Here is a 22,827-nt window from a genome sequence, read left to right on the forward strand (position 1 = left end):
CACCAGAATGACTCAGTAATGCAGCAGAAGAATGCATGACTACACATTGTGGTGTTTAGAAATGTAAATTCAAGATGTATAACGAAGATCAGATGCAGTATATGATGGCTGTAAACAGCAAGCAGCTCATGCGAAGCGGGGCTGAAGCTGCCTGAAGTAATAACGACAGATCGCTCAGCATAGCAGGGTTATTTGATGGAAAATGCATGCTAATGTTTTTGCATTGCTGATCCAGCATGGCAGCAAAATGACTCTTTCAACAGTGGCTCCGCTGTATGAACACAAAACACCGAAACAAGAAGAGACCTTGTAGCTTGTACGGTTGACTTACAAGACTGATCCTACGACAAAACAAGAAGCAAGGGAACGAGGGAAAAACAACAACAGCAAAACACACAAGCCAACAGAGGTTATTATTCATCAACAGCCTTAGGAACATTTCACAGTGAAAATGCATGAAATATTTCCTCACCTTAATGTCATTCCAAATTCTTATGACTTACTTTCTTCCGTTGAACAGATATTTTGGAGAATAGGCTGGTGGCACTTTTCCATGAAACTTACAATAAACAGTGACTAAAGCAATCAGGGATTAAAAATTCTGCAAAAGAAATAGCAATTATTGAAGTCCAATTTATGATTGAAAGGTTCTTTTGAATCAGAATTCCAATTGAATTTCAATGAATCGTCTTATTTAGCTCACAAAACGTGAATGATTAAATTCACATATCCAACTTCTGTTTTCCTTCCCAATAATTGGGAATATTATTTGAATATTATTCATTGTAATAAATAAAAAACTCAGCACACTCTTTATAATTATAATATGTTGCAATTCATGAAAAACAAAGCTGTTCAGATTTGGAATGACATGACAGTCATAAAATGATGACAGAATTTTTGCATGAGCTATTCCCTTAAGATTTTTCTCTATTTTTTTTTTTTCCTTCTGTGTCAAGCCGATGATGCTTCTAAAAAGGCAGACAACGTAGCATTACGCAGCACAGGGAAAAAAAATGGAAGCACCAAACGTAGAGTGCTTCTATTTTAAAGGTCATTCTTCCTCACTGGTGTCAGCCTCTTCGTATGGGGAAAAAGTGAAAGGATAAACTCTTCTGACAGCCAACAATGCATTATGTATGGCTAAGCTTTTTATAGGCCTTACTGTGCTACTGAAACATAATTACATATCTCTATTCATCTGTGCATGGGCCAGAAGAACACCACTTTTAAAAGAGATTTTAGATGCTTTGCTAACTTTACCCATTGCTGCCGGTTAGCCATTTTTCCCCAAAAAAACTAACATCAATATTTTGGAAAAGAGGCTTATAAAATGGCAAAGGATTCATTTGGCACCATCAGTTTGTCCTCAATAGCATTGAGATTCTGAGCATTCTAAGTATTCTAACAGATTCAAATGGAAACAAAGACGAATTTAGAGACATTATAATATAATTGGTACATCAATGATCTGTGTCTCATTCTTTGCTCTGAATTAAAAGTCAAAAATATGTTCTGAAATCATATAGCACAGCTATTTCTGTATAGGTTTTTGCATATTCCCTAAACATGAACCACTTCAAAAAATAAATAAATAAATAAATGAATGAATGAAAAAAAACACTAGATTATGAGCACCGTTAAGTGCTTGTTAACAAAACATAAAAGCTAAGGTAGCTTTGAAACAGCCCTTTACTGAACTAACAGTAATTAGATGAATCTGCATGTTTACAAAACAGCTGCGTATTAAAGATCATCTGCAGACGTTCCAAACCAGACATGCTGAACTACACCACTGCCCCCTGGGATTTCTTTTCGACGTAGATTAATAGCAGAGCTTTTCTGTAGTTCACTTATGGATGGGGTCAAACAGAGAAATGCATTGCTGCAATTGTGGACTGAACTTTTAACCTACAGTAAATAAAACAACTTACATAGCCAGGAGGGTCACTCACGTCACACAGTACGCTTTTATGCACCCTTGTGTCTAGATATATTGAAAAACTAAATTATATATATATATATATATATATATATATATATATATATGAAGAGTTCAGATGCAAAAACCTCTAGATGCCATCTGAAATTTTCATCTAAAATTAGGGTTTTTATCAAGCGCCTATGCTTAGGTTGAGTCATTTTACTTTAATGGCAATGTGCAGGTCCTTTTCCAGGCTATTAAAGTGAAATAAGTGAACATAAATATAAGAGCCTGAAAAAATTCCTAATTTTAGATGAAAATTTCAGATGGCATTTAGAGGCTTTTGCATCTGAACTCTTCATATATATATATATATATATATATATATATATATATATATATATATATATATATATATATATATATACGTATAAAGCTCATAAAAGCATGCCAATCATATGTTAGGTTTCACAATATCAATATTAACAAAACAGGGTAGAAGACAGAAATAGATTTGCCATATATTTGCTATGCACCAATTTTAAAGAGGAAAACTTAATTCATCAAGTCATATTTTGAATATGAAAATGTAAAATTTTTAAATAATGACACTTTCAAATGGTACTTTGTTTCTTAAACAATATTTATTTTAAAATCAATTTTCATTGCTATGTTTGACATTTTCATGAGTATATATATATTTTTTCTAAATATGCCTACACCGTTTTTTCCATCCAGTTTTATTTTATTTTTTCACTTAACTATGATAACCTTAAGGGGAAAATGGAAGTTTTTTTCCATTTCCATTTTGAGGTGACACTCCCAGTGTGAAATCTAAAATTAAAACAGAAATTTGTGGTGTCACTAAATGTCATCCCATAGCTCCCTCATCTGTCTTGTCATGCTAAAGTACAGTCAATGATACAAGCCAAAAGCACTGAGCCACCTTCCAGGCAGGCTTGTGGGGCTGATTAATATTTATAGAAAAACAGCTTAAGGGCAGCCCCCCTGAGAACTATCATCCCACTTTGCTGCCTAACACTCGCAAAATATATTGACAAGTCCCTCTCAGCACAAGGCCCTGCCCCTCGAAAACCTTTCTAGCCGAGCACGCACTAGGCCTTGAACTGAAGCCAGTTCTCTCAGGAAACAAAGTGATGAGAGACTCTGCTTCTGGCTAGCCAAGCTAGGCCAATTTACCAATTCCCTCTACTTTCCTGTTTAATAAAGTTTCTTCACTGATCATGTCAGAGACCGCTTTATTGCTAAAATCGATTTTCATGCCTGGTTCAGCAAAAAAAGAAACATGCGTGTTTTCTTATTAGTGCAGTTTGCTAAGGCAAGGATCCCTATTACTTTTGATCTTACTTGCGGTTAGGCGGTTAAAGTTTAGCACAAGGGGTGCAGGGCTGACGAAGCATGTGAAGGTGCATGTAGTATATACTGTAACAATGCTAGAATTTATCAATGCGGTCCAACATATATCATGCTCTGTTTGTATATCCTACCACACAGGTCCCTCATGAGAAGTTGACAAATAGCATGTCCTGGAACTTTGAACAACAAATAACACAGAAAAAAAGGAAAATTACACAAAAAACTAAATGGCAAAAACAAAACACCACAAAAAATAACAAAAGCAACAAAACAAAAGCAAGAAACAAAACAAACACCATTACAAATAACAAAACAAGAAACAAACACCACTACAAATAACAAAACAAGAAACAAACACCACTACAGATAACAAAACAAGAAACAAACACCACTACAAATAACAAAACAAGAAACAAACGCCACTACAAATAAAAAAACAAGTAACAAATACACACCAAACAAACAAATTCATATATAAACATTACAATAAATGTTTATATAGTATGTATAAGGAATATGTATATGATGGTTCAGTAAATTATATATGTATAATCCTGCATTTTGACAAATCAGGTCAAGTGAATGCAGTTACTGTAATCTGTACTCATAAAAACGGCATGCAAGAATAATACATGAAAGTATTGGCAAAAATTTAATGTGAACTGCCATGTCAAAAACATTCATGAAATTCTGCATTCCATAGATGTGTGTTTATTACATACAACAAAAATACAATACTATTACAGTTGGCCATTTCAAATATACTCCGTGAGCGAGAGAGAGGAGTAGGGATGGAGCGTGGGAGGTTTAAAAGCAAATTAGAGCAGATCAATATTTCTGTCTGACTGGCTCAAGACTTAGTGAAGTGGCCTTAACAAAGTGCTGATATTCTCCCGCCATGTGTTACGGCTGACACATGATTACAACTAAGCAAACAAATGGACAAGACCCGTAAACCCACTGCCAATCAAACAAGAGGCCATTCTATATATTTCCTCTATTCGTTTCTAGCAGGAAAAGTGAAGCTACATGAAGGATAGATACTGTGATTTCACCATTGTTAAAACATCACCATTTTTAGCATAGTTATTTTTGGATCAAACATAACAGGACTGTGCGAGTACATAAACAATTGACACAGAAATTCATTCTGATAGGGAAAAAGGTTCACTGTACTGGTTTCAGTTTCTCCTTTACTGTAGCTGTGGCTGGTCATTTCCATTGTTCAGTTTCATTTCTCACTTATAAAGCTGATTCAATTTTCTCAAATGGCCACCCATAATTATCTGCAGTGTCTGCACAGCGTTTCTGCATGAATGCACCCTGTTTATGAGAGCAGGCCCACATGCACAGGGGCCAAATTCCTTAGTAAGCCTTTTAAATTGTGTGACCGTAATTGCTGTTGTATTAGATGGCTTAGCGTGCCTTTCATTTCAGAATCAGAGCTGATTTTGCTTAAAGACCCTCTTTCTTTGATACATGTACTGTATATGATGTCTTCATTCTTCGTCTTTTCTCTTCCTGTGGTTGTGTAGCTACCGAGCAAGATGTCTGAAATCTCTGAAGGCAAAACAATCAATCGATTGCAAACTGAAATGAATCACAAGAGCACATTATCAGAGTGTTACAGGGCTCCAAAACGTGTTTTTAAAATAATCACATAATAGAAGAAACTGTGGTATAATAGTGATGTTATTACTTTCTTGCTGAACTCTTGCTGTGCTTATGTTAATGTTGGAGAGGTTACATTAAAGAGCTGAGTGCACATGAATGCCACCATAACTTCATAATTACATGTGGGAAACTTTCTTGCTATTGAGCACAATAAATTGAAACTTTGAATGTCATTGTAAAATTTAGTTTTGTCTACTTTTGGCGAAGATTAATGATAAACTTGGCAAATATCACTTATTTGGTGGTTAATGAGGGGATAGACTAGTGCAACCCAGCGTTATTAATGTTAACTAATATATATATATATATATACATACACACACACACATACATATATATATATATATATATATATTCATTTATTAGGGATGTCACAATATACTGGTATTGACGATAACTGTGCTATTCAAAGCAACAATTATCAATATTGTGTTAATTTAGTGTTAATTTATTATTATAATAACAATAAATTATGCATAATTGCATGCAAGCAACCCTTAACCAAACTCTAATCATAACCCTAACCATATATAGTAAGTACATTTTGTTAATATATATTACTCAGTACTCAAATGTATAAGTACACTCTAACAAGGACACCTTAAAACCCACCTAACCAAACTAAATTTCCCATTATTCACTTTGTACAGAAATGATAAAATATCCAGACAAAGCATCAGCCTCCAAATGTGCGTACATATACACGTATATATTTCTATCTTTGTCGAGAATTTAAAAAGAAATTTATTTTTCAGTAAATCCATCTTATTCCAATTAAAATCACATGAATGTCATTGCCATAATTGCAGTTCATGAACTCATGAGTAGGAACTTTCCAGAAGGACAGATTAGAAAGTCTAATGCAACTATGAGAATATCAGTTTTCTACAAAAGTAGAAATTATTCCTAATCAACTTAGTTACAGCAAATTTGATTCTAAGTTTTCATCATTCCTAGAACTAAAAAGCAAAGCATTATTTGGTATCCAATTACCCATTAAGATAAATAAATAAAAACACTATCAAATAAATATATTTACAAATTAATAATAATAATAATAATAATAATAATAATAATAATAATAATAATAATAATAATAATAATAATAATATGGCAGCACAATATTTTGGGCTTAATTTACAGGGTTCATAAGCATATTATTTTATTTACAGTTTCACAGTTGGACAGTGTAAAAAAAAAAATAGATTTACAAAAAAAATGTATTATTAAACCCAAAACTGTTGTTTAATACAGTGAAAAGATTACAGAAAGATGTTTTTACTTTACGGCAAAAATGTAATCTATAGCAAGATTTACTAAAACTGAATTATATATAAAAATAAGCAATATTAAAAAAGAAAAAACTGAGAAAAAAAACATTTACATATACTTATTTTATGGTAACAATTTATTTTAGGGTCTCTTAACTAGTTGCTTATTAGCATGCGTATTACTAGAATACTACTACATTTAGTAGTAGTAATTATTAATGCATTATTCTGCATGACCTTATTTTACATCCCTAATCCTACCCAAAACCTAAACTTAACAACTACCTTACTAACTTTTAATAATCAGCAAATTGGTAACTTTTCGATGGAAAAGTCGTAGTTAATAGTGAATAAGTGTTCCCTATTCTAAAGTGTTACCCATTTTTTTATTGATTATAAAGGGAAATTGGTAAATTGGATTTAGGCCTTAAGAGTTAAAGCATGACATGGCCTACTTATAGTTGTTTCTACATATTAGGCTGGGAAAGATTAAAGTATTTCAACATCGAAAAAAAAACTACACTTCAACCATAACGAAGGTAACCACTGCAGTGCATTACGATTCAGGCCATTTTTCTGCAATTTCCTCTCTACACTTACAGCGTGGACCTCTCAATGAGTAACTGCCGTCCAATCGGCCAGAAATGACTCTAAACCTAATGTACTTTATCTAACGTAATATTATATGACTTTCAGTGATTAACGGCTTGGAACATTACGCAGCCATTTATTCCAACAAAAACATTCCTACCGTAATGAGTGCCGCAGCCTGCGTGACATTCAAACACAGTCCTCACTTCTGGTGTCCTTTCAATGGCAAATCACTGGGGTCTAATTACCTGCAAATTAACTGCCATTTCACCATCTTGCATAAGATTATGTGCCACATGATGAAACGCCACTGGGGAGTCTAATATGAAGAGAGGAACCCATACATGCAGAAAATGTGGGCGCCACTTTGTTAGTCTGATAGCAGGAAAATTTGTGACGGCTGTCAGAAAGAAGTGCCTGGATAATGTAACCCTCAAACACCGTAAGGACGTCTTATTATTTACACGTCACTTTGTTCTCCGTTCCCACAGCTTTGCATAGTGGGCCGCTCTCTCGTTTCTGCCTTGTATTTGTCTCGCACACACACTCGTGCTCTCTCTCTTCCTCTGTTTCGCTCTCGCTCGCATACACACTCATCCCTGGAGTCTTTCTCGACAGAGGAGGTAGATATGCCACAGGACAGAGCATGTTTCGTCAGCGGCCCTGGCTTAGTCACAACCTTTATTTTCTCCGCTCTCTAGAGCTGAGGTTGCAACATGGCCACTGGAGTTCATCGCTGCCCGGCAAAAGACTGAATCACTCGCGATAACAAACACAAAATGTGTCACTTCTTTGTTTTATGATGCAACCTCACCCAAAAACAAACCTTAACTTATGGCAATGTTTAAAGTCAGTGTGAAACCACAATCAAATCTATTTTTATATGTGCCCAATTGTGCTGAATGCTGCCAAAATCATTAAAAAAAGCTGTATATAGTCGGTTTCAGGAAATGTTAAGTCATGCATTATTGTGGGCAATAGTTTGTTCCATTAACGATCACTGCCACCGATTTAAAATACTCATGCACAACCATACGCAGGTTGTGCTATTTTGTAATGCTATTTGAAACACCAAATTATTTAATTAAACATCTTATCTTTGGGGATGCAATATCCCAAAAAATCTTGAATTTAGAAAATAAGAAGAAAATAGCAGTTGAGAACAAATGTATTCTTAAGAAAATTTTGTGAATCCAATCCCTGGTCAATTCATCTTTGCATGTTATTAAAAAAAACAAAAGTGGTAATATTGCAAACATGCCCTCAGTCTGGCTCCATTCTTACTTTTCTTGGATCTTCATCATATTACAGATAAAAAATTTTTGTAAATGGCCTTTTATGTTAACTTTACAGGTAATGTGCAATTTCTTTTCCACTAGTGATCCCAAAACTAATAAAAATCTCCCATTGATCAGATACAAATTTAGCCCCGCCCCAGTGTAATTGGGTATAGTATCCACATCCATATATTAATAGTATCCACATTCTTTTTTAACATGCAACTAAGCTATTTCCTGTAGTAAATAACTAGATAAATAAAGCACAGTATATGGCAATTGGAAAATTAATATAGCTTTTTTTATGATTTTTACTGGAGTCTCTTATGCTCATCAAGGCTGTATTTAATTGATCAAAAAAAAGTTATATTGTGAAATATAAAAAATGGTTTCCTAAGTGAATATGTCATTTATTCATCTGAATTTTCAGCATCATTAATCTCCAGTGTCACAAGAAATCATTCTAAATAATATGCTGTTTTATCAACCAGTGATACTTATTATTTTCCATTCTTTGATGAGTTAATGTATAAAAACAATAGCATTTATTCAAAATAGTAATATTTTTTATGTCTTTACTATCACTTTTTAACCATTTAACACATCCTTGCTAAGTATTATTTTTTTATTCTAAAAGAAACAATTTTCTGACACCAAACTTTTGAATAGTAGTATTGAAACACAAAATTTCTATTTTGATTAAACACTGTTCTTACCCTTTTTTACCTCAACCTTACCCGCATCCCACCTCAATAGCAGCAGACGTGTTTTGCAATACAGATTGAACACAATAAGTACATTGCACTTATTTTTGCCTAATATAAAGTGTGACCTTATTTTGTTTAGAATGAAAAAATGAACAAAAAAAAATTTAGGAAAGGGATGCACCTGAATTCAAAACTTCATTAGCCACATGATCACTATGGCTCAACTACTGCTCCAAAGCTCTGACTATTGGTTTATAAACTGATCATGTTTTACAGTACTACCTTACTTCAGTATTTGTTCTCTGAATGTAATATTAAAAATGTCTTTCCACTGTCATTAACAGAGGCTAGATTCAGATATATATACTGTATGAGTCCTTAAGCCTGTAAAGCTTCAGTGATCTTATAATAGTTTCAAATTTCTCTATTAGTCCTTGAAAGAAGCTTTAATAATTGCCAAGCACACATACCATTTCACATGCGTAAAACACCTTGCTACATACTTTAGACAGACGGGTCATTCTAGGGGGTGTTTTTCCAGACACCTGAGCAGAAACATATGAGGCGCATTCAAGTTTGTGACAGTAAATTAAGCTCCGGCGACAAAAGCTGAAAGCTGAGTCTCATGCAAGAAGATTGCGATTAGCTTCCAGTGACTTATGTGAATCATCACAGAAATTGCTACATGTGTAGCGTGAAATGCTGGACACAATGGATGCACTGTTTCTCTCAGCACAAGAGAGGTAACATGAACCTCCATCCTCTCTGGAAAGTGGCTCAAGTGCACATATTAAGGGCCCCCTCCTCCGAAGCCCCCTCTTCCAAAGACCGCTTCAGGAGCAGAGGCTGCCTGATGGCACCGAGGAGATCCTCCAGTAAGAACAAGGAAAAAATAGCCACTATGGAGAGGCAACATCAGGCAGGCCTTTCATCGAAGAGAAAATAAATCAATATAATACAAAGATGTTCATTAGGGGTGTCTGCTAGGGCAAGAATCACTTATGCTATTGCTCATACATAGGGTCAGGGATTGAAATACCCCCTGACCTTAAGAATTAAACTTTGGCACAAGGGTCAATGACAAACAAGAATCTTCAAAAAGAAGAAAAGGGAAATAAATAAATCTCTAACAAATATGCCTAGTCCTTGGAAATATAATCTATAATAATAATTATAAACAAAAAAAAGATTATTGCCATTGCTGAAGTACAAATAAAATGATCAAGTCAATAGATTCGCGAATTAATGATTCCTTTGAACCGATTCAATTTAATGAATGGTTTAAACAACTGACCTGTCCAAAACTGAACTCACAAGACGTCTAAATTGGTGTATTAAAAAATCTGTAACACTTTACAATAATGTTCTATTTATTAAACTATTTAACTACATTATTTAACATTTAGTATTACTAAACTGCACTTCTACAACATTGTTAATTTCAACATTTAGGCTATAGCCTTCATTGTTGAAATCAAAAGTTGTACAGTATTTGTTAACATAGTTAATGCACTGTGAAGTAACATTACCAAACAATGAACAGCTGTGTTTTTATAAACTAAGATAAACAAAGATTAATAAATATAGTAACAAAAGTATTGCTCGTGGTAAGTTCATGTTAGTTAATATGTTAATTCAAACCATATTCTAAAGTTACTAACAAATAATTGACTCTAACTTAAATAATACTCTGATGTTTAAATCATTTAAAATGAGAATGTAAGTGTGCTCACCCCATTTTTGTTTGTAAGAAAAAATTAGATTAGATTTCATATCTCAATATATATCGCAGAAAAATATAATATCGCAATGTAATTTTTTCCCAATATCGTGCAGCCCTAACTCAGATAACTCTAGAAACCATCTAGAAGTACTCTAGCAACCACAACAACACCTTAACTTTAGGTTTGAATATGAACAAGCAACAACCATATTTTCACATTTTCAAACAGCATCCACATATAAAACCCACTTCAGTTTTCTCTGCATCTAAACAACACCACAGAAGTGAATCAACGCAGGGGGCTGTGTCCTCACAGGATTGTGGGAGGCAGATGTTTCGGGGTTCAAACACAAAAGGTCCTGGGGTTGAAAAGCAGAGTGTTGACTGTTATCAAAACACAACGGTGCGAAGAGCATTCATCACCTAACTATTCAACCAATTGGCCAGCAAAGAAAAACAGTTGGTATTAAACACATCCATGTGAATCTTTTTCTTCCCTGAGATGAGTAATAAGGTCATTTACAGGCCAGGAGGTGCATTAGCATTGCACAAACAAAACAGACAATGCCACAGTATACAAGGATAAATGGAGAAACCTCAAATCTGACCTCACTCTGGCACAGTACTGCTGCTAATGGCAAATAGCCAGTAATTGATTAATCGCCCAGCGTTCAAAGGCACCATTTCGTTCACATGTCAACCGGAGCAAACCCATCATTTGTTTTACTATTTCAGTGTTTCGACTGCTATTTTTCAAAACATCTTCAGCTTTGAACGTACGATGGCGTGGTGATCGGCATTTGTGGGATTTTTCTATGGGTAACAATAACAAATGACTTCCCAGGGGAAAACTGTATCATCGCTCTTTCAAATCTCAAGAGATTTCACTGGAGATTTCAGTTATTTTACATCTACACACCTTTTTATCACCAAAGTCCTTTGGAGTATTACAATTCTAGTCTAAATCAATAAGATAACAATAAGGCCAATATTAAGATTATACTATTGTGTCTAAATACTGTTCAAAATAAAACATTGAAAACTAAACTCAATTATTTTAAATGCTACAATTCAGGCATAGCAACACTGTAATGGAGCATATGAAAATATATATTTATTGTGACATTTACTAAAGATTGAAAAAAAAAGAAAAATTGAACATGGTTATTAGTTGCTTAGATTAACAATGGCTTAGATCTCACAAAAGACAACCACTTTTTAAGGACTATTAACTACGAGTTTTGCCTCAATAAACTCCTAGTTACGGTTTATTAATAGTAATAAGAGAAATATGCATGCAAAAACATGAGAAATTAGTATCAACTGATGACAATAAATATATTAATATTTTATTAATCTGGATATGGTAACAATATATTGTGAATGCACACACACACACAAAGGGTAAAAAAAACAAACTAGTGATATACTGTAAAGGACAAGTAAAAATCTTTCAAATGAATGATAGCCGTAGTTTGACAAATTTAAACACAGAGATATTTTTGAGATATCTTCTAAAGATCTCGAGAAGAAATGTGAGATTACTTTGGGTCTGTATATCAGTAGAAACATCTGAGAAGCTAAAAGTAGAAGCCCCTATATAATCTCATTGCTGTCCAGGAGAAACAACTCAGAATTTATTTCCTATGGGTTTACAAAGAAACACTGCCTCCCTCATTTCCCTGAGCAAAAAATACAACCTTTATCAACTGACGCTTCTATGCAAAACCTGAAATTACAGTACATTTTCTTTTGTTCTCGGCAGCCAGCATCCCACTTTAAAGTAGCATTCTGACACATCTGAATACAGTTAGAGACATTGTAGAGAAATCTTCTGAAGATCTCAAAAGGAGTCTGAGCTCATCTGGGAAACCAACAAATTAATCCAAAATCTCCATGTAATCTCACTGCTGTCCAGGAGAAACAATTGAGACTTTCCTTTCAAAGGCTTTACAAGAAACAACGCCTCTCTTGTTTCTCTGGGATAAATTAAAACCTTCATAAACAGATGCAAAATACGTAACTGCAGTATACATATTTCCATTTTGGCATTAAATAGCTTGGCCGTCAGCATCCCATATTGGGGGGAGTATACCTGGTGAAATTGCATGGGAATAGGTGCCCAGACTATGAAGCAGGATCTCTTGAAAGTCATTTGAATGTAAATGTGGCAGCTGTTGTTCCTGATCCCACTTTTAGAATACACAATGTCCAAGCCCACTGGAGTGAAGAAAAAGCTTTTCTTTCCCCCAACTGTGTGAAAAAACACACAGTCGTCTAGAGAAAAGCTAGAGTCACATTTCATAAAAAACACCCAGCTACACTTCACATAAAAAAAAAGTAATGCCGCAAAGCCCTGACAGCTGCGTAGCAATACCAAGAATGTGGCTGCTTCAATGAGAATTTTCCTAAGATTAACCAAGTTTCACTAAAAGGAGAGAGAGAAAATTCCCTCATTCAGCAACTCGCAGCCCTCATTCAGCAAATTGCGACTGCTCAGTTGACCAGTCACCGTTCAGTGATTCTGCAAATGAAGAGCGCTACGGCATTTTTCCCCCCTCTCTCCCAACTTTCAAGTCCAATAAAACATTGCTATCTCGACAGGCTGCCATTAGCCTTGTGTACGATAAATCACAGCTTGACAGACTGCAGCTTCGACTAAACATAATGCTCCGGGCAAGCAAATACACCCCCTGCACCCTATGCTCTCATCATCGCCATTAATAGCATTCATGTTGAGAAGGTGAACGGGAAGGCTGCGTTCGTAAAGCCCAGCTAATGCACCAACTGTACCGAGTGACAGTGATTTATACGCTGTCTGAGAGGGACAAAGCAAAGCTCTGATCGTTTGAGCGTGCGAAAATTAGCGGATTCCTCCCAAAACAAGCGACCGTGACAATGAGCTTCGTTTACAGTAAGATCTGCGTTTCCTGTCAGAGCGACACGCCATTTAAACAAACAGAGGTGGAAAACAATGATGTATTGTTTTGATTGAGGTACTGTAAAGTCGCGAGTGAGACCTTTTGGAGCGCTAATTAACGGATGCCACGGAAGCTGTTGGTTGTTTGTCTTTGCAGGATTTCAGGAAAAGTGTTATATCAGGCAATTAGCACAATTTTTTTAAAAAAAAGCCACGGTAAGGACTTTTAAAAAGACATGTTTATCTGCTCGTTGAACAATTTGAAAAATGTTGGTTGTTTAACTGAAATCCATAGTGTTTGTAGAAGTTTAAAAATCACCAAAAATGATTTGCCTTTCTACTAGACTTTCAATTTATGTTTACCCATATGACCAAAAAATATATAATTATATTTTTACAATTTGTTGCATTAAAGATTTTGCTTTTTTTTTTCTAAATATTTAGATTTTTTCTCTCTTTTTTTCCTTAGGATTTTGCATTTCCAATAACCCATACTATACAACAAATTAAACAAACTGCCAAACTGACACATTAGCCTATACTTTGAATGTATTGTATTTTAAATATAAAATATCAAAGAAGTTGCTGAAACCTATACTTGTAGATTAAAGTTATACAAATAAAGCATTATTGTCAAATTAGGCATCTTTCCTAAAGACTGCACTTTTTTATTTTTATTTTTCTTCTTTTTTTTCTTTTTTCTTGCATAAGTGCAAGAGTAAACATTTAGACTTTGTTAAATAATATCCATACTTAATGTACTGTACATTAAAAGATGCCCAATTAGACACATGATTATTCACATTTCTAAGGAATTATGTATTCCCTGCACCAGTATTTGAGCTTATCCTGCTATTGCATTGTCCTCTTTGTCTGCATCCAATCCTTTAAAATAACATGGTATCCCATTCACAAATGAAACATTTCATTTAGAGCCAACAAAATTGTACCTTGCCAAAAAGAAGAAAGAAATCAAGAAATCAAGCAGAAGACAAATGACTCGTTTATTTTTCAACAAACTAGCTTGCAAACTGACAAGTTGTTATTAGGACAAATTGGCATTTATAGTTTAGGAGTAGCCATTGCTTTCAATCTTGGTATATAACAGGGGTGGTGGTATTTACAGCACTATAAACGGACACACAATAAAACCCTAATTGCATTAGCAGTCAGTGAGGGTCACACAACTTTCACATTGATCTCAGATAGATTTAGCACACAGTAGGTCACAATTATAATCCAGGTCATTGATCCAATATACATTTGTTCATAACCACCCCCATACACCAAAAAAAAAAAAAAAACATCCTTATTTTCATTACTATCCAGCAATGTACTTAACTATAGCTTATGGAAACACTACTAGATTGTGTTATCAAAAGGATTTGGCGGAGAATATCTGAGTTCTGATAACGTTCTTCATAATCTGATGAGAGATCTCTGTTTTCTGTTTCTAAAGGCTGATTTATAATTCTGTGTCGGACCTACTGCGTCGACGTGCAGTACACATGAAAACCACTAGTCTACAGTGTCTGAGGGTATGTTGATGGTGTAACCTGCCATACCACGACAAAAGCCATAGAAGAAGTGGCTCGTAGGAGAAGCATTATAGCCGTGACACCGGAAAATAAATATCAGATCATGAAATCATTATTTAAAATTACATGTAGTATAATAGAGGAAAAGACATGTTCTTTGCTTCGTTTTATTTTATATAAGAAGTTGTAACATTAAAATATATTAAAGTGCACATAAACACACAAAACTCAAGTACATATGGAGGAAGGGATTCTAGCAGACCATTCACAGCATTTGCAGTCCGCATAGAATTGTTAGATTTTTGGAGAGCTGCACGTTGGGCTACGGCGTAGGCTACGGTTTAGGATGTGCATCTATGCGTATAGGCCAAAGCATAAGTTCCACGCTGAAGTACAAATCAGCCTTCATGCCATGATGTCAAAAGCAAATGTGTCTAGGTTGATACTTTCTGAGTGAAAATTGTTTAAAATTAATCATACACCCGTTTGTTTGTTGTTGTGTTTTTTTTTTTTTTCTTCTTACGTTGCTTTTGGGAAACACAGCCCAAGTTGGTTTTCAAACAGTTTTCCACAAAAAAACACCTTTTCTGCCATTGGTTGGGCAAACTGATAGCCACGCCCCAAACTCACACAATTGGTTGAGCTGAGATTGCTTTCTTGGGCTGGCTCAAACAAACAGAGCAATGTTTTGATAACTCCACAACATTTACAGAAGAGATCATGATGTGTTTACAGAATTTACAGGGGGGGGAAGGAACCTACAAATGGTTTGTTTATTTATTTAGCTGCCTCTGCATTCATTTAAAATTGCACATAACCTTTAAATGTTTGATGTTGGGTTTAAGACAAACTGAAGAATCGCAAGAATAGTCTCGAGTAGGCAAATGGCCAAAAAGCAGGTGTATCAGGTTATGTTTCTGAGCAGTGGCTGAGAAGGAAAAATGCCTCACTTGCACAAGAGTCTTGTGAAGACAGTGATCAGATGTTTGTAGCACTGCGGGGATAAAGAAACGTGGCAGGGGTGCAATTCTGGGGCTCCTTAATAAGAGGAAGGTGCAATGAGCAACACTTCACACACTGTGTGTCCACCTTCCACTGATGCCTACGCTCTTTCACAATAGCTCAGCTATGAAGGCTTATTACATGAGAGACTCCGCATCTTGACTTGAAGAGTCACTGGGGAGCTCAAGCAATTCATTGGTTTGTTTCCATCATTGTTTCGTCTCACTGCGGTTCCTCAGATGGCTTCAAACAAGTCAGTAGTTTATGAAACCAAACCAAACCCACAGAAAAGAGCTTGGACCATTAGAAAATGGGCATTTTGATAAATCCATCAGCAAAAACGTACAAAAATTATATATAAATTATATATATATATATATATAAATATATATATACGGCCTCAAAAACATCATCAGAAAGTCTACATTCAAGTTCATTTTCATAAGGATTCCTCAAGGAACACTGCATAATGTAAAAAAAGAAAATGATTAGAAGAAGATAAAAGAGAAAAGAAATTAGCCTGATGTTTTTCTTCATTCTCTTTGTAGGGGCGAACAAAGAGAGAGTTGCCTGGGCTTTTCTTTTCATAGAAACCGCTTGTGTGGTGACCAGGGTCCTCATCAACGTGGACCATGACAACGGGAGAATACAGGGCCGTCCTCGAAAGGTCAAACCAATGGGGACCCACCAACTTCAGACTCATTTAGTACCGCTCACAGCACAAACAGAACTTGGGGTCTCTCGAATTTAACCCCATGAAGCTTGTTATCCTCAGGCTCAAACACTTGCAAAATTTCACATTAATTAATACCTAACTTTATATGTATCTGAAGATGATTCGATTTGGTTACTTATCTTTGAATTTTTCCAAGAACAGAGGACCTAAAAAGAATCTTGAACTCTTAGGGTTCACTTAGAAATGATCCAAACTATCAAACCAACAAAATCTGTGAAATATTCGGAATAATTGGACAGTTTATTCAAATGTCTCCTAGTGAATTTCTAATGAAACAAGTGTTCTTACAGTGTAACCACCGGTCTAGTTCATCGCATTCACTATGAACATGTCCCACTAAGGTTTGACAACCATAAAGTGTCCAGATACTTCAAGACATCATTAGTTTTACCATTTAAAACCCAACCATTGTCTTTTGTTAGATGTTCGACTTGCATGTGTGCTATATTTCCTCATAAAAAATATATAATTTAGTTTGATATTCTGTCCTCTATTGCATTGCCATACATTTTAACTGTGTCCCAAGAGATTTTGTGTATCATTTATGTATAGTGTGCAAGAAGAAACATCTCTTCTATCAATCTACAATCAATTTTTCAACAGCCCTTCTGTTATGTTGAAAATACTAGGCTGTGTGCATGCGCATGTGTGCTACAGAATAATAATAAAAAAACATATTTAACATCTCAAAGCATTTTATTCTCTCATCATGAGTGCTTATTCCTCAAGCAGACTTAATGTAAAAATGACAATGACAATTACAAATATATATATATATATATATATATATATATATATATATATATATATATATATATATATATAAATGAAGTGCCCCTGTTAAGTGCACGTACATTTAAGCAATAATTGCCACATTTCCCCTAATATACAACAGCAATAGCAATGAACTCCCCTCACAATGAACCCTCAGACCCCAAATAGGAGGGTGTTAGAGAGTAGGAGTAAAACTGGAGCTATAAATGCACATTTGCTTCACAGGATCAGTCCGTAAACGCAGTACCCCACTGCCAGAAACACATCGGCAACAATCCTACCCTAGATATCTGAACACTACCTTCTCTATATCTGTAAACTATAGCCATCCATCCAGATTACACCCCTCAGTGAATGATACAGGAGTGAAACATGCAGCAGTAAGCAGGTACACCCTCGGCCCGTTAATATGGGATGGGTGTTGAGTTCAGATGCTGGAAAATGCCCAAAATGTCCCGATCACTGAGAACAAACTTCTGTTTAAAAGGTTAGACTGAGTGTTTAAAAAGGCAGAGATATGAATCATTCATCCTTAAGCAATAATTCATGGTTTTACATGGTTACAGAGTGCAGCCAAGCCCTCTTTACTTTGCACTGCCCTTCTATGTTGCAAGTTTACAAGCTGCTCCATAATAAATAAACAGAGGAGGCTGTGCGTAATAGTATCAAGCGTCAAACCAAACGCTCCAGCTGTTTCTGCAACAACACGCACTTTTCTCGTGAACATGCATCTCACCATTGCTGAAGAAGAAGGCGTCTATCCAGCGTCTTGCAGGTTGCGATGATGCGATCGCTTTTCCGGAAGGTGTTATGCTCTTAATATCGGTGTCTCATCATCATGATCTCCCGTTAGGAAAATGATCAGGAGGGAAAATGTCCAGGGCGCCGCATAGGAGAGAAAGAGAGCGAGCGCAGGAGAGAGAGAACAGTGCGCATGGATAAGACGAGCCGTGTGTTTTACTGCGGAGAGCTGGAGGGCGAATAGCGTCCGTGTGCTGTAGTGCTGAGTCCGTGCGCGCTTGCAGTGGAGAGCAGTGCAGCAGGCTGGAGGCTGGAGGGAATGCCGAGGAATGACAAGCGGCTTCCACCATCCACAGTCGGCTCGTACCATGTGTGCAGACTGGAGAGGGGGGTGTGCGCGTGAACGCGAGCGCTTTTTGCGCGGGTATATACATCTAGTATACGTTATCTACACTGAATATATGTTAGTAAAACATGCAAACATACTAGCCTACAATAAAAACGGTGTTTGGTTTACCTTATACGATAAATGTGAAACTGTACTGTAAAAAAATACTTATTGTAATTTTAGCTACTTTAAAATTTTAGAAGAATATCGTATGCATAGCTTACAATTTTGCGTATATAACGGTATATATTTACAGTAAAAATTCCTTAACATTTTTTTAGTAAATAAAAATATTGTACACCCTACAGTATATAAATATGACAGATTTACGAAATCTACATGAATAATAAGCAATTTCCAAATTTTTTTATATATATATATATATATATATATATATATATATATATATATATTTTTTTTTTTTTTTTTTTTTTTTTTCGAAACAAAGTGTTCTATTTCACATGTTATGCTGTTTACTTTGTGTTTATGGGAATTCGTATAGTGTCGTTGTGTATTTGTTTTGTGTTTGTGGATTGACTTTATTTGCTCCTGTTTTTTTTTTTTTTTTTTAGGACTTTGACTGTACTATGCCACTTGTTATTCTCAGAAGCCATTAGGTCTATCAAACACTGAATAGATAAATAGACTGGTATATTAAACATGTTTGTTGCTCTCAGCAAATATTGCTCATTTAAATAATCAGATTTTACTAAAATGACATCTTTTATACTTTGCTTAATTTGAAGGTAGAGGCTATTTATGATATATTAAGACATTAAATATGGGTCCTGCCGGCTAATCTTTATTAGTTAAAATTAAATTTGAAAAAAATGCTTAAAAAGTGGCTTGCAAAACTTTTAAATTAGCAAACCAAAGTGCACCATATAATTTAATGGCCTTAATTTAAAGGCCTTTTTTTTCTCAGAATTTAAAAGATAGAGCCCTTGTTTAACACAATAATTATGTGAAAGCATTATAATCACATTGGCAGAAATGCAGGCAAGAATATATTAAAAACTATATAATGAAGTTAAATGTTTACTGAAAAGTTTTGTTCTCAGCACAAGAGACTCCCACAATATCAGGTCAGGGCAAGTTGTCACATATGGTATATTATAAATTCATTATTCATTAAAATATTTGTTGGCCAAAACAATAGTTGACTGTTAGATTTTTGTATATGTTGTTTTTTATATGTTTACTTTTTTGCTGGAAAGTCTGTAATGGAAGGTTTATTATTATAACAACTTATCACCCCATGTATGTGACCATAATCACTATTTGGCCATTGTTTGATTCTCAAGTGTTCATTGAACTGTATATTTTTTATCTGGACAATAACAGTTTAGATGTTTCAATATATATGCTTTTTTTCTTCTTTATGATTTGTATCTCTACAGAAATTGACAAAAGTATACTCACCTTGAGAAATATTAAGTGGAATAAAATGTGTGACAACTAGACCCAGACTCCTCTGTATACAGGGGAAGAAAATTAAACAGTTAAATCAATTTATAACATTTTAAATGATTGTGTATAGCCATTGATTCAAATAAATCAGGGACTAATCAAACAGAATTAATACTTGAACAATAACTATACTTAGGAAAAAAAATTATCAATATAAATATCTTCGAAATTCTGTAAATATTCCACATCAGTAAAACGGTGTCTACTTGTTTACCTTTAATCACATACAAGTGAGTTAGTGAAGGAGATCTCATAAAACATTTTTGCTGCAACAACCTGATGCCAGAAATTTGTAGGTTAACATAAGACGCAACCTTTGTGTTTTTCTGTTTTACTTCTTTTGTTTGGCCCCGCACGTTTAAGTAAGTCTTGCCCTCCAATCCGAAGCTATATGAAAACTCCTCTATTCCGCCTTGCAAGGTTAAAAAGAATGGTCAAGGGTCTCTATCCCTCCAAGTATGTTTGGTTACCCTGAGAACAAGAGAGAGGCCAGGAGGTGGTATGTGTGGGGTTCAATTCACTGCATTATCCTCTGAAAGCTAATCTCGGGCAAGCTTAGAGCGTCTTACCGCTCCCTGACTGTGAATGGGTAAGTGAAAAGTTAAATATTCTTTCACATGTAAAACTGGCAGGCCAAGTTGGGATTGTGAACGTGTCAGTGTGGGATTTGGAGACCCTTGGTTAATATAAGCAACAGGAAGACAGGGCGAACCTCATTATCAGAGGGTCCATATGGGTCTGTATATATGGGGGCCCTTACTATATGTGACCCTGGACCACTAAACCAATCTTAAGTCGCTTGGGTATATTTGTAGCAATAGCCAACAATACATTGTATGGGACAAAATTATTTATTTTATGCCAACAATCATTAAGTAAAGATCACGTTCTGTGAAATGATTTTGTAAATTTATTACCATAAATATATCAAAAACTTAATTTTGATTAGTAATATGCATTGCTAAGAACTTCATCCGGACAACGTTAAAGGTTTTTGCACCCTCAGATTACAAATTTTCAAATAGTTGTATTTCAACCAGATATTATCTGTCCTAACAAACCTTACAAAGATGGAAATCCTATTTATTTAGCATTCAGAGTCAGATAAATTATGGCTTTTGAAGGTCATAGAAACGTTGTTGTTTATTTTGATATTGGGGCAAATAGGAACACAAAAATGATTTCTTAGATTTTCCGTTTATCCAACTATGATTATATCCGCTTCTGAGAACCCATGTAAAAAGTGTCCATAAAAAGACAATGTACATCAAATAAAAGCAAGAAACGACTCTCTATGGAGTCCTCGTTTTAGTGAAACAAAAACAGTGCTACCAGTGACTATCATTTTCTGAAGTGAACGACTCTATTAGCAGGTTCCTTCAAAGAAGAGTTCAAAAATATGAGTTATTGATTTTAATCAAGTCACTGAAACACTTCTCTGTATAATTCACAGCATTAGCGAGAGAGACATGTTCTTTTAAATGTAAGCAAAATGAACAGACTGCTGCAGGGATGATGTTTTTTTGCGGGCCAAAACCCACAAAAGAAATGGCCTTTATCATTTTATTATCCCATATTCAATGGACTGTTTTGAATATAGGGTTTTGGTTAAATGACTGAAATAAAGTGGCTATCACAAGCTCAAGATATATTCATATTTCTTTCTATGACATAAAATACATCGATAATACCTCCAGGCTGTCACACCACAGTACGGAGCCCCGCACATGACGTGCAGGAAAAAAAAACAGTAGGCTAAAATTGTGTGCATGATTTACTAATTCGTTCCCTCAATGTAGTAAAACGTGCACACGATTACTATAGCATTCCCTCGATTTACTATTTCGTTCACTCGGTTTATAAATTGTGTACACAATTTAGCAAATCGAGGGAAAGCAATAGTAAATCTAGGGGACGCAATAATAAATAGAGGAAACGCAATAGTAATCGTGTGCATTTTAATTGTGACTTTAAAAAAAATTTTGCGTGAAGTTTGAACCAGTTCAGATGTGCATCGGGCCAGTGTAAAATCATAATACATTTTCTTCTTTGCGAATAGTTTGTTTTATAGGCAAAATTAAATTACATCGATACCAAACGCCCACTGACACTCACGTTATGTGCCAACGTTTTAGTACATTGAGGGAACGAACTAGTAAATGTTAAAAAGGCGTAAAGTTTTGTTCAGAGCTTAAATTTATGTAGTAATCCAAACGGCAGTAGAAAATCATTTTGGGTTTTTGTAGGGAACTAGGGTAATGCTAACTTCCAGGTCGGCCTCTGAAAATACATAATATCTGCAGCACTCCTAATACTAACTGAAATGTACCCAAATTAACTGGAATCGTATCCAATTGACAGCTTGTGGAGCAAAGTCTAATTGAAACAAGAAATCTAGACTGACAATTACAGGTTTTTCACATTTTCTCAAATCATTCCTTGTATTTTAGTTGCAGTTAAAATTTAATAATGGCAGCTAGTTTCTTGCAAACTCAAATTCCACTGTAGAGTGTCTTTGGGTAAACATATGCGTACAAAAAGAGAGCAGGCTTAAACAATTGGAATGTTCCGCTCTCAAATCTCCTGTCATCAAGTCTTACCTTCACCTGGATCAGCGCGGGCCTGAAGGCACCATCAGCGGCGCAGCTCTGGCTTCTCTCCAAGCATGAAAGCCCAAAAGACACAGAGGCTACAGCAGATTACCAGGTCATTGC

General features: G+C 35.2%; 1 protein-coding gene across 7 annotated transcripts in view; it reads right to left on the reverse strand.

Moving 5' to 3' along the window:
* tenm4 (teneurin transmembrane protein 4) overlaps positions 1 to 18,625 on the reverse strand; it is a 206,451-nt gene extending 187,826 nt beyond the window's left edge. For 6 of the 7 annotated variants that reach the window (XM_026282779.1, XM_026282782.1, XM_026282778.1 and 3 more), the window contains exon 1: positions 18,251 to 18,624. The gene's annotated coding sequence lies outside the window, so the exon portion shown is untranslated. Of the gene's footprint in view, positions 1 to 18,250 lie in introns of all 7 variants that reach the window. The other variant, XM_026282777.1, reaches the window with a different exon arrangement.
* Positions 18,626 to 22,827: the final 4,202 nt, after the last annotated feature.

This window comes from Carassius auratus, chromosome 15, assembly GCF_003368295.1.
Source record: "Carassius auratus strain Wakin chromosome 15, ASM336829v1, whole genome shotgun sequence".
In the NCBI taxonomy this organism is placed as follows: Eukaryota; Metazoa; Chordata; class Actinopteri; order Cypriniformes; family Cyprinidae; genus Carassius; species Carassius auratus.